A 13,615-nucleotide genomic window follows, 5' to 3' on the forward strand; every position below is an offset into this window, starting at 1 on the left:
AGATAAGATCCTTAAGACAAGTTAATAATCCTTCATAATCAAAGACAGTCTGATTCTTTCATAATGGAACTTCTATTCTGAACTATTGAAATACAAATATAAACAGCACACAAACGCACTACATTCATTAAAGATATAGAAGCTCAACCAGATCTGTCACCATATTACCCATACATCTGAAGAGAAACTAATTCAAACCTTCATAGATTAAAATTTGCATATCTGACACATCTGATGCATGGTTTATTTTGTCTGTAATTGAGTCAGACCCTACTGCTTATATCCAGAGGGATTCTTGCATCCACCTTGGGTTGTGCTGCTTCAGTAAAGCTCTCCAGAAGTGTTACAAAGCTGCAAAATAGAAATCTTATCAGTTTCTTCAATGATTTGGGTTGGCAGTTTTGTATATGAAACGTTCAGTATCAAGTAACACAGCTAATCTACGATTTCCACCAGAAAGCACTAGAAAGGTAGACATGAAGATGAAAGGATTTTAAAACCCACAGAGTTGAAGGGACTTTCTTCATTTTTTAAAATATATATGAGATACTGAATATGAAAATTGGTCCTGAACTTTTTCTGATTATTTAAACAGTTACATATTGAATGTTTTTTATTTCTGTCACTAGAAGCACAAGATTAATAATGTTTATCACTTGCATTGGTCAAAAGGAAAGTATAAAAAAACAAAGAACCAATCCTTCCCCTTTTTAAATTTATAAGGAATTTTGAAGAAATAGAATCCTTATTTATTGGATGTGGGGGGAGACACAGTGAAAAAGGATGAAGAAAATGTCTTCTTTTCCCCACTTTTTAGCAGTAACACCAACTGGGTTTTGAGTACTAAGCCCCTTGAGCTGAAAGACAGATACAGGGAGCAAATGAAGCCACATAATCCAAGGCTATGTAGTCAGTGATCTCCTACACCTCTCAGACACACACAGTCTATGGGGCCAGATGGGACTCTCCCAGAGGTACTGACGAAGCTGATGGAAGCGCTCACTGAATCACTTTCCATCATTTATCATCACTCCTGGCTAACTGGGTAGGTTCAGATGACCAGAGGTTGGCAAATGTGACTCCCATCTACAAGGGCAAGAAAGAGGATCAAGAGAACTACAGGCCTATCAGCCTGACCTCGGTACTGGAGGAAGGTCATGGAGAGGTCATCTTGAGTGCCATCACATGACACATGCAGGACAGCCAGCAGATCTGGCCCAGTCAGATAGATTGGTCCTGCTTGGCCGACAGGATCTCTCTCTATGACTGGCTGACCAGCTGAGCATATGATGAATAGGCTGTGAATATTTTCTGCCTGGACATTAGTGAAGCCTCCAACAATATTTGCAACTGTATTTTCCTGGACAAACTGCCTGCTCGTGGCTTGGACAGGTGTCTTCTTCATTGGGTTAAAAACTATCTGGATGGCCTGGCCCAGAGAGTGGCAAACAGACATTAATGCAGTTGGCAGCCAGTAACTAGTGGTGTTCTCCAAGGCTCAGTACTGGGGACAATCTGTTTAATGTCTTTAATGACGATCTGAATGAGGGGACCAAGTACACCCTCAGTCACTTCGCAGATGACGCTAAGTTGGGTGGGAGTGTTGATCTGCTGGAGGGCAGGAAGGCTCTGCAGAGGGATCTGGACAGGCTGGGTGGTGGGCTGAGGCCAAAGGTGTGATGTTCAACAACATGAAGTTCCAGGTCTTCAGTCGCAGAACTCCTGGGTCAGAACAACCCCAGGCAGTGCCACAGGCTGGGGCAGAGTGACTGGAAAGCTGCCCAGTGGAAAAGGACCTGGGGATGCTGGTGACAGCAGCTGAACATGAGCCAGGGTGTGCCCAGGTGGCCAAGAAGGCCAATGGCATCCTGGCCTGGATCAGCAATGGTGTGGCCAGCAGGAGCAGGGCAGGGATTGTCCCCCTGTACTGGGCACTGGTGAGGCCACACCTCGAGTGCTGTGTCCAGCTCTGGGCTCCTCACTGCAAGAAAGTCATTGAGGTGCTGCAGTGAGTCCAGACAAGACAGCAGAGCTGCAGAAGGGTCCGGAGCACAAGCCTTATGAGTGTAAACTGGGGTGTTAAGCCAGGAAAGAAGAAAAAAGAGAGATAAAAAGCTTTTAATTCTCTATATCTACTGAAATGAGGCTGCAGTGAGGAGAGGGTTCAGTCTCCTCTCTGGGAAAACAAGTTGCACTAGAGGAGATTCAGCCTGGACTTTACAAATAATTTCTTCATGGAAAGGTAAACAGGCTGCCCAAAGAAGTGGTTGAGTCACCAGCCCTGGAGGTATTTAAAAGATATGTAGGCATGGCACATGGGGATATGGTTTAATGATGAACTTGGCAGTGTTAGGTCAACAATTTGATTAGATAACTTTAGAAGTCTTTTCCAATCTAAATGATTCTGTGATTCTATGAATGTCCCACTTGGCCCTTTAGTTCTTTATCAGCCTACAATAATATTATTCTGAAGCAGTTTTTGGATGGAATGTCCTTTCAAGACTTTTTTCTTCTACTTCCACTACCTGGCACCAGAAGAGGAAACACAACCTTACCTCTGAAGTACCTCAAGATTCAGCTAAGATATTCAGGAGTGGCATCATGACACAGGATTTAAAAACAAACAAACAAAAATTTGAGACTCAGTCACATGTTTTTGGTGCCTGCATTTCTCAGCTTTGTTCAAATAGAAAAAAAATACAAGACCTGGCTCCTTACATTTTACAGATTAATATTTATAAAGCAATGGACACACACTGTTTACTTACAATTCACAATAAATACAGCAAAGCTCTGTGCTGAAAGTAAATTCAAACACAGGGGCTTAAGTAATCAAGTGTTTTAAATCACTCTGATTAATCACTGGAATATTTTAAGGGATCTGGTTTCAGCATATTTTGCACGGAAAATGTCTTTTAGTCAAACTAACTTCTCTCTTTCTCTCTGGTCTATGTGTAATTCATGAACCTTTAAACATTATGGGATTATAGAGAGCTAAACTGACATTTTTACTTTCACTTAGCAGCCTGAATAATTGGTACACTCCAAGCATTTTAAATACTAAAGTAATCATTACTTTGAATTCATCTTGTGATGTCATAGCAGCTGACGATTTACATAATAAATTTCAAGAATATGAAAGCTTGAAAAGAATGTTAGGCATATCTTATGCTTAATACATAACAATTAAATTATCTATAACTATCAGTATATTCTGATGTTAACTTTAATGAAATGCTTTTTAAATGTAAAATGTATTGTTATTGGCTTTCCACTTCTTGACAAGAGGAGAATTCATTAAATTTTTAGTGTGTTTTTATCAGAATCAGAAAGGAATTTGTGGCAAAATATCAAATTTACTTAGTATCTTGAATAAAAGTGGAAGTTCGGTGATGAAAATTAAAAATTTTACTTTCAGGGTTGGAAACTGCCATGAGTTGCTCTGGAAGCTAGTCATAACCAAGTAACAAACCACTGCAGCTTGTCTCAACAGTAATTTAACATGGGATCTAGCTGTAAACTACATGAAAACTCAGCTGGCAACTATCTCCTAAGAGATGTTGGAGTGGAGGACACATAGGCCCACAACAACCAGCACATGGTGCAGATCCTGCTCCCAGAGTTCAGAAAAGTCCACAAGTCCATGCAGCCTGCCTTGAAGGCAGAGGTCAGATCTGTCACAACCTACACAATTTCTGGAATAAACCCCCACAATTTAGAATACTACAATCACTTGTCTCCTAAGGGTGACTCCTCTATTTAATGGAATTTGAACAGATTTAATATCTATTTTCAATAGATATTGAATAGAAGGAGAAGACATATATCAAAACAGAAGACCAAAAGTTGAGTATTGTCTCTGGTGCTTCCTAAATAACCTGGAAAATGTTGCTGCCAGTTGAAGAGACATCAGCAAAATAGGAATTAAGGACAAGGGTAATGTTTTAGCTTAGAGTTATTTTTTTCTATAGTAGCTTGTATGGCAATATGTTTTTAGTGTTGGAATGAGTGTTGAACATATTGGGATGATTTCCTTACTGCTAAGCAGCTCTTACACAAAGTCAAGGCCTTCTGTTCCTCAGCCCTTCCCACCAGTGATTAGAGTAGGGAAGCACAAGAACTTGGGAGGGGGCTGAGTTGGGATAGCTGTCACAGGGATATTGTGTACCATGTGGCATGATGCTTGATATAGAAAGCTGAGGGAAGGAGAACTATGGGCAGGATGTTCAGGGGGACATATTAGTCTTCCCAAGCCACTCTTAGATGTGATGAAGCCCCGCTGTCCTGAGGATGGCTGACACCTCCCTGCCCATGGAAAGCACTGAATGAATCCCTTTTTTTGCTCTCTGTGTGTTCACAGCTTTTGCTTTCCCTGTTAAGCCCCCAGTGACTCAACATATGAGTTTTCTCAGGTTTGCTCTTGTGATTCTCTTCCCCATCTGCTGTGGGAGAATGAATGATTGGCTGTGTGTTGTCAGCTTGAGTTAAACCATGACACCCAGAAACCAGGCTGCCCTTCATGGATACCAAGACAGTAATTGAATACCAACACTTTGGGATAGAAGGAAAGAAGTCCCATTTTCCTTCTGAATAAATCTTGATTATTTTAGGGAAAAGGAAGTAGCTTAAAAAAGAAAAAGTAAGAGAGGCTGGTTTTCCCAGCCACAAACTACATAGAGATAAGTGTTTGTATGAAAAAATAGTAATTAAGGTACTTCTTTTGGACAGATTCCTATCTGCTATTCCCAGTCAGTGTTCTGTTCTGGTCATTTAGATGAATGTCAGAAACAGCAATGGGGAGGGGATTCATTTGGTTTGGAATTTTTTTGAACGGAAGGGAAAAATGAGGATGGACTGCTTTGACTTAGTAGTCTTTCCCTAGAAGAGGGTCCATAGCTCATAAAGTCTCTGAAGTTTCTCTTTCGCCTCTAAATACACATACATACTTGATATTTCTATTGACAGTTCATTTCTCCTCTCTGGCTTTTGTGGGTCTCTATATTAGGGCTGGAGCTCTATATGGTTACAAAGAATGTAAAAATTAAGTAGTCAAATGCTTAGGATTGCAATGTCAAAAATATTTTCAAAATGGAATGAAACTAAGATATCACTGACAATGCATAAACAGCAACAGTAGAAGTTGATCAGATTTGATAATGGTTTCAAGATAAATCTTGCTGAAAACAGAACATGAATAGTATGAAATTCTATTTTATATTACAGTAATGCAGAAATCCTGTTTACATTACAGTCTCACCAAATATTCACAAGGAAGACTGACCCACTCTTGCATAATCACTGACTACAGAAAGCATTTTTTGGAAAATAGTGTGTTCTAACTCAGAGGAAATATCCTTTACTTATTAATTTATAATATATGTAAGGGTAAAGCAAAATCAATCACTTAAGTTTTGAAGCCATCCCACAGTAAGCAGTGTAATTGTTGATTGTCTTCAGTTTGATAATGGATTATATGGGAAACAGGTCTGGGAAATACACACCAGCACACAATTGCCAAGCAATGATCATGGTACAAGCATGATTAAGCTTCAGTCCCACGTAAATCACGGCGGTGACAAAAACTCCCATGATAGCAGTCTATAAACAAGACAAGTTCTCTACTGCAGAAGAGGTTTTACATTTTCTGAAATGAGAGAACAAAGATTTCCATATGGATAATTACAGCAAGGCTGACTGGAGTTTATGCAAAATAAATCACTCAAAAATGCATGTCACCTCATCAGATGAAAGGCAATATGAAAATGGAATTAGTCATAAATATAATCCTATCACAGCATCTAAGAACAAAAGTACTGAATTATTTTTAATGTGTAATTGTTTTGTTGACTGTTTTAATTGCTAAGGAACTCGGAGATCTGCAACATGGCTTCTGCAGAAGGAACAGCGTGCTATTTCATTAACTACAACAGCTAATTAAAGTGTTGTTCCACAAGTTGCACTTGTAGCTAAAATGGCCTATATTAAAATTTTCTATATTGCCATCAGTGTAGGCATTCTTCCTATAAGTGGAGAAACAATTAAAGAATTGATTGAAAGGGATGTATTTATCTCCTCTCATCACTGATGCTTAAAACTGTGGAAATACAAAAATATCGATAGAAGTCCTTTGTTACAAGAGAGAAAATAGTACTAATGATTATATATTAATTATTTTTTCATTATTTTAAAGGCATAAAATGACATTAAAATATTTTCAAATGTAAAATATATATTATATTTTTTAAAATTTGAAAGCTGTCATTTTCAAATTATTATGTCAACAATACCAGATAGAATTTTCTCTAAAAATTAATGGAGAATAAAAATTATTCCCTGCTAATGGTTCAGCTATCTCATTCTTTCTGGTTAAAATATTTTGTTTATTTTAATTTCAAGTCCTGTTTTTTCATCTGTCAGGAGAGTTTTGAAGTCTTAAGTGTATATCTTTATGTCCAGCTTAAATAAACTAAAATTCTGAGATTCAGAAGCCCAAAATTATTGATCTCTATACCTTTCAATTAAAACAGAAACAGAGGAACAAACTTCAAAATGTTTTCAAACATGCAAAAAACTACTTTAGTATTTTATCTGGATATTGGTCTGTTGAAATAACTTAATACTTTAAGGGTAAGTGCTTAGGCACTTCTCACAGATGAATATGGCATCTCTCTCAGTAAAAAGGAGGGTTTTTATGACACAGTCTTAAAATTAGAATAGTCTGATCTGCTGTGTGATTAAATTTATAACATAATGCATTTTGCTGAAGGATAAATTATTGATGACACTATCCTTAGTCATAAATGTAAATCTATTCCAAAAAATATATCACAGCAAAGCTGAAAAAGGGAATGAAAGTTCTGTTTTATTTATTACCTCTCATATACTTTCGAATTATTTTCCATCAAGCAAATTACTGAAGGCCAATACTGCTGCTTCATCTAAAAGAATCCAGACTTTCCAGAAGAGAGTACATTAGTGAAGGCTTGAAACATGACAAAAACCTGGATGCAGATTGAGGAATTTTAAAAGGAATATAATGTATTGTTAAATTTCATGGACTGTTTGACCTTGTTTCCACCAGTGAGTATGATGTGAATGTGTGTCATGATGCCTTGTCATGCTGTAGTTTTCAAAGTATTTTAAAACTTACAGAGCATGTTATGTACACTTTGGATACACCTTTATGAATAAAGTATGTATTTTCCTTTAGCACACATATTAGGATAGGTCAAAGAAATCTGCCAAACACCAATTTGGTTGTGAATTCCCAAACAAATTTATTTTCAATTCAAAATGCAAATAATTTCATTAACTCGTTTCTGAGAGAAAAAAAAAAACCCAAACAATTATATAAAATGTACTCAATGCAATTCAAAATGCTAAGGTATATCTCACAGCTGGATTTTACATTCAAAGAGGTAGAAATTTACTCTTAGAGTAGAAATACATGAAGTTTTGTAAGCATGCTCTTTAAAGTATGCCTGTGTCATCTGTCTAATGAAAGAATGATGGCTGCTTTGCATTTTTCTATCTCCCATTCAGAGTTTGCATAAAAAATAACACAAAAACAATTACTAATAATTAGATTTTATAAACAAGTTAATTAATTGATTTGTCTTTTGGAGTCAGCATGAGCAGTGATCTTGCCTACTGCCTCATGAGCTGTATATCTATTTTTTGCTGCCTTTTGTGAAAGATTAGATGGCCAAGTAGCAGCCTTACTCCAGTATGAGTTATTTGCAGTTTTGCTGCAAAATAACAAGAGCTTGCAACAAAGCAATACAAACACAGCACGAGATTTTATGAGTGCTGAATCTTGATGGAGGAAGATAAACAAGTCGTGAAAAATGTCCCAAAGGACTGAATGTTTTTCAGAGGGTTTTTTTTCCCAAATGTGGAATGAAATCCTAAAGCATTTGTTTCTAAAATCTCTGCCATAAAGTCTCCCTTCCCTATAATCTCGTCAGCTCTGGGGCAACAGAATCTCTAAGGTCAGCCTTTCTGTTAACTACAACGCTTATATTTCTCCTCTATTTCATGGCAGTAGAAAGGAATGGATGATTTATTTTTAGTGAGTTGCTCAACCCAGCACAAGGAACTCAGTAAATGACTTTTTTTTTTTTTAAACTGTCAGCATTGCCAGCAATAGCACTGCTCACAGTAGTATTAACTGCATCTATAAACCCCAGCACCACTTCTCTTGGCTCAGCCACAGTCATATGTTCTTCAAATTTCTTTCTGATATTTCAGGCTCTCTTTTCCACAACATGATGAGTAATGTGTGAGATAAACTGGCATGTGTTATGAGACCAGCACAGCATGCATGGGTGAATTAGTTGCATTATCAGTACAAATGACAAAAAAGTTTTCTGACCCATAACATATGTTTGGGTGAGAGGAGAAAGATGCAAGAGAAAGCAGTAATGACATGATTCTGCTACTCCGTCTTAAAACAGATGTTTCTTTTAATCAAACAAGAATAGTAACAACAGAAACAAAAAGTTGTTTAGAGTTCACTACTTTTCCTTACTAAAAAAAAAAGTTTCTGTGGGAAATTAAAACATTTAAAGGAGTGTCTCCTCTGTTCCCAGACTAAGCAATTTTAATTTTCACTCTACCTTAAATGGAATTTACTCACTTTAATCTACCTGACATTGACTGAAGAATTGATACTACAGTAGTCAGAAGCATCTCTTTCCACAAATAAATCTTCAAACACAAAATAAAAATCTGTAAAATCAAAAACAATAACAAACACAAAATAAAAATCTGTAAAATCAAAAACAATATTAAAGCAGAACACAGAGAATTATGTGCTGTTTGCTTTAAGCGATGTTATAGTAGGGATGCCATTAAAAAGTTTTGTGAGCATACAGATGATTTTTAACATGCAGTTGTCTAAAATAGCAGTCCATAAAAAGGAAATAGAAAATAAACTTTGTTGTCTATGGAAATAACTCTTTAAAAGGTTCTTTCAATTACAATATATCGAAGCATGTCTGCAAATGCTGACTGCAGTACTAAGTTCACTTTACAGCCAAGACATGAAAGCTGGAAATGTAGATCCCAGGCAGATGAGAATGGCAACACCATTTGTTAAATAATCAGGAAGGCACCTTTGTGCTCTCTTTCTTTCTGTCTTGCATATTTCAGGAATATATACATTGGCAGTTTGGAACTTCTTTCATTGTCATTCCTCAGACCTTCTCAAAACAGTCTTTCACTTCATGGGACATGATGGAAATTGAGCTCCTGCTCCCCTGGGCTACCCTGACGGAGGCTGCTGGCTGGGAGATGCCCAGTGCTGGGTTACAGCACCCTCCCTCTGCTCGTGGGGTGGGTCAGAGCCCACAGGAGCCTCTCCCCCTACAAGGGGCAGCTTGGATAGAAATGAAGCTGCTTCGGTTGCATGGGCAACACCCTGTTCCCCCACCCTCCCTCTGCCTCTCTGCTCTGTCCTTGTGCCATCCTTAGTTTTCTACTTGGACTCCTCAGGGTCCTGCATGCTTAGACCTCAACAGCTGCTCTTCTGCACTCAGGTTATAATGACTACACAAACAGAGGTCTCCTCTTGGCTCTGCTGTTGTGACAAGGCCTCTGTGAGAGCAGCACCCTGCCCTCAGTGGGAGCCCACTCACCCCTCCAGCCCTGGGGATGGAGCCGTGGCTGTGGCACCAAGGCAGGCAGAGGCTGTACATGGACTGAGGCACTGCGAAAGATGAAGAAGGAGATGTTTCATCGGGTGCAGAGTTTCCAGCTAGTAGCTCTTGGAGTTGCTTGTTACTGGCAGAGATTTGCTGAGTCCACGTGGGATTCCTGACATTTCCTCATTTCCTCCCACCAGGTCTGAGGTTCAAGTAAATAAATAAACTATAAATGACAAGGAGAAAGGCCAGGAGAGGTTTCCGGCTGTCATCATCCAAATCCAGTATGCTTTTGACTGCAGCTATATTCTATTTATACTAACAAATGAAAACATAGAGCCACATTTGTGCAAAGAATACTAAAGAACTGCTCTGTCAGAAAGTTATTCACAAAACCACCATTGTTTGTTATAGTCCTTCTTTACATATTTACAATATAAGCTCAGCAACATGATTCCAGTAAAAAGTAAAAAGAGAGTTTTTTCAATTATTTTTATGGCACCAATGAAAGGTAAAAAAGAAGGTGCATACCTGTCATCAGGTATAACTCCATCACCTCCCAGTCTCATTGAACAGCAAGGCAATCTATTCACATGTTAATTATTTATATTGAACGACTCAGTATGTAAAAACAAATGCTTTGTAATAAAGTAGGATGAAAAATGTTATTTATATTTTGACATCACAATAACTTGCCTATCTCTATTATTACTGACACAAGGAGCTCAAAAAACTTCAGCTGGTAGATCTAGATACCAGACAAAGTCTGATTCTGATACAACAGGCTAAAATCAGCTTCAAGCTTCTGTTCAGTAAAAGAGCTTTCTGCTTGTCTGGACAGTAAAACTCAGTAATACATATGCAACAAAGTTAGGTTTTACATTTTGATATTCAGTTCAGTTCAATATCCCCATATAGTCATATTGTTTAAATGTGTGCTGTGCTACTAAAAAGAAAGAATTTTAAAATCAGACTTTTTGCATCCAAAAGGATACCTATCGTGAAATACTCCATTATCTGGGTATTCCTGTCGCAAACATGAAACAGCAATTTCCTATTTAAATTGCTGTTTTCAGACTTCAGAATCAATATCCACAAAGAAAAAGTGGAGACTAAATTAATCCAGTTCACATCCCAGAACTTCTGCTTTCAGCTTTGAGGTCTCAAATGAAGGTTTTTCATGACTGAACCATTCCTGTGGGCTCCCATGTGGACAAGAGTTCACCCTCTGTTTTTGTTTCAGGCACGGTGATAAGCAACAGACAGTTTAGGTAACCTGCCATTTGCAGTCCTGATCTAAGAGGAGCCCAATTCTTCCTCTGGAGCTTTAATGCTTATTTACATTAAGGTACTTCTCGTGAAAAAGAATATCTTGCTTAGGGCAAATATGTTTAATGTTTACTGCATTTATTAAATAGTAACTATTCTCCTTAAAAAAATATTTACCTCAATCTGAAATCCCTCCTCATTTTAAAATAACACTAAGCTAGTTTACATAGAGACTTTACAATCACATTATTTTTCAATAACTTATTTTCATTGATCGATCTAACAGTTTGACATGTTATTTATGGGCTACTGTGATGAATCACATCCGTTTCCAAGGTAAAGTAAGCAAATTCTCTGTTTATAGGATTAAAGTTGAAGGTCAAACTTTGATTATATTTTCTGTTCTACTACAGCAATATAAAGCAAGGCCTTTAGACTTCAGAATTGGCAACCAGTCATATGAGATGCTTTTATACTTAAAAATTGACCACAAATTCTAAGTAAATAATAATTAACATCTGAGACACAGGAAACCTAGCAGATAACTGTGATAGACTCTAAGAAGAATTTATTTTCTGTTTTGAATATGCATTTTAATTTTTTTACCTTTCAAAGAGGATTTATTTATTTTTAATCTGTTTTAAGAAAAGAGTTTATATCTACTGGAGTGTGAGAGCTGGGAAAACACTAACCTTCAATGCTTATAGTGTCTTGTGGTATTTATCTAACTCACTGGCCCACTGCTGTGGAACTTCTACCAGTGTATATTTATCAGTTAGCCATTGGCAGGTGCAAGTGAAATTTGCCGTGTCCAGAAATGTAATGTATAAACAACATTTAACCCCCCTTTTTAGCAACACATTATTAAAGTCTGAGTTGGTGTCTGAGAGATGCCAAAGCACTGGCAACCTTAAATTGTAAAGAATGTTGTTGTGCAATGCAGTAATTAATTACCCAAATGTCCTCCTCTCCAGCCAAAAATAATGCCCAGCACACTCACACAACTGAAGGGAGTTGGAAACATTTGCAATAAAAGATAAACATGTGACGATGAGGATCACTTCCAAAATATCACTTCTAAATTATTTAACAAAGGAAGCATGAAAGGGAAGATTGTGAAGTACATGCTTTCAGTGAGCTGTGGAAAGGTTGCTTAGGAGGTTTCTTGTGATACAGCATGAGAATTGTTGCATTTAGATTAGAGGTACTGACCTTGCTTCATCACCCAGCTTTATAAACCTGTCTCTATGCTTCATGTCTTTTTTGTCTTGGAAGGATTTATGTCAAACCATTTGTTATCATGTACATTGTTGTGCCAAGATTTTGCAAGTCCTGGCTTGTGATTGAAGATATCTTTCAGATCAGGATTAGGGAATATTTTTTGTTGCATCCAGTAGAAACAGACAGGATTCTCCCTTCTTACTAGAACACTAGAGAGGTCTGAATCACACTTATAGATTACTGCACAGAGGAGCTTTGCTATGGTCAGACTCTGTCCTTTCTAAGCAAGGGGAGGAAGAACCCACCCACACAGGAGCATTCCCAGGACTTTCTGGTGCTAGGTCTGTCCAGGGACCTGTCCCAGAACTAAAAGCAAGCTGGTAGATCTTAGGAAGAATAGGTTAGTACAGAAAGACAGAACTATAAACCATTCTGTGGCACCGTGAGGAAGGAGGTGGTACCAGAAATTAGGCTGTGTAAAAATTGCTCTCTGTTACTATTATCTGCACAAATCTAGAGATCTCTCTATTCCTGTTTCTGGACCCTATGTTGACCCTTTTTAGCTCTCCTGACACAATCCAGTGGATGAAAAGGATTTAATTGGTGAAGTAGACTGAGCTACTTCCTGGGTGTTGTAGCTTTAGCTCTTTGGAGCTATGGATGAGGATGAGCTGAACTAGGAAAATCTGTCAGAGCTGACTGCCTTCAGCAGGTCAAGACTGAATGCAGGGCTCTCACAGAGTCCCAGAGAGCTGATTAGTGACACAGTTTTTCGTAGATTCGGAGAAAGTGTGCCTTTGAGATGAGGCCTGAGAAAAAGGTGATACATAACCACTCCAGCCCAGTAAAAGCCTCAGGAAGCACAAACTCTGGAACAGCTCGTCTCAGAGACACAATTTGTGCAATAGTCCATACCTACCAATTGCTACATATCTCCACGCCAGTTCACCAAAAACACAGAATGAAGGTTATGCCTGTTTCCTTCTCTGAGTATTTGCAGGTTTAGAAAGGGGCAAATTTACACCCCATAGCAAAGACAAAAGTGAGGTTTTTGATAACGGAGCAGCTGAACCCCACACAGCTCCTGAAAACCACCCTGTGGATGCCTCCCACCATCACTAGTTTAGCAAGGCTTGACCCAGAGTTTATGCAGCTTGAACAAGATAAAAAGTGGAGCCCCTGGTCCTTTTTGTGTTCAGGGAGAGATAGGGATGTCACACACAGCCTTGTCCTTACTGAAGAAAATATTGCATTCTCTTCAGCAGTTCAGTCTTTGTCTCTGAGTTTCTGCACCCACACCAATTAAATTATTCCATCTTTAAGCACTCTAAAGAATTTGTCTTGTAAAGTAGGCCTTCAGCTTTGAAGTTTAGTGCAATTAAAATCAAATACTGCTAATTAGGAATGCAGTGCATAGTTATTACTCAAATGAATTCTGTTAATGATTTAGGACTACTCTCATGAGCACGAATTTTCAGGAC

General features: G+C 38.1%; 1 long non-coding RNA gene across 1 annotated transcript; it reads left to right on the plus strand.

The window, feature by feature from the left end:
• Positions 1–3,591: 3,591 nt before the first annotated feature.
• Positions 3,592–9,712, plus strand: LOC146425013 (uncharacterized). The gene is made up of 3 exons (XR_014846670.1): positions 3,592–3,667; positions 3,800–3,936; positions 9,540–9,712. It is a non-coding gene; the product is annotated as an uncharacterized LOC146425013 (long non-coding RNA).
• Positions 9,713–13,615: the final 3,903 nt, after the last annotated feature.

Source organism: Lichenostomus cassidix, chromosome Z (genome assembly GCF_008360975.1).
Source record: "Lichenostomus cassidix isolate B80296 chromosome Z, HeHo_3.0, whole genome shotgun sequence".
Lineage (NCBI taxonomy): Eukaryota > Metazoa > Chordata > Aves > Passeriformes > Meliphagidae > Lichenostomus > Lichenostomus cassidix.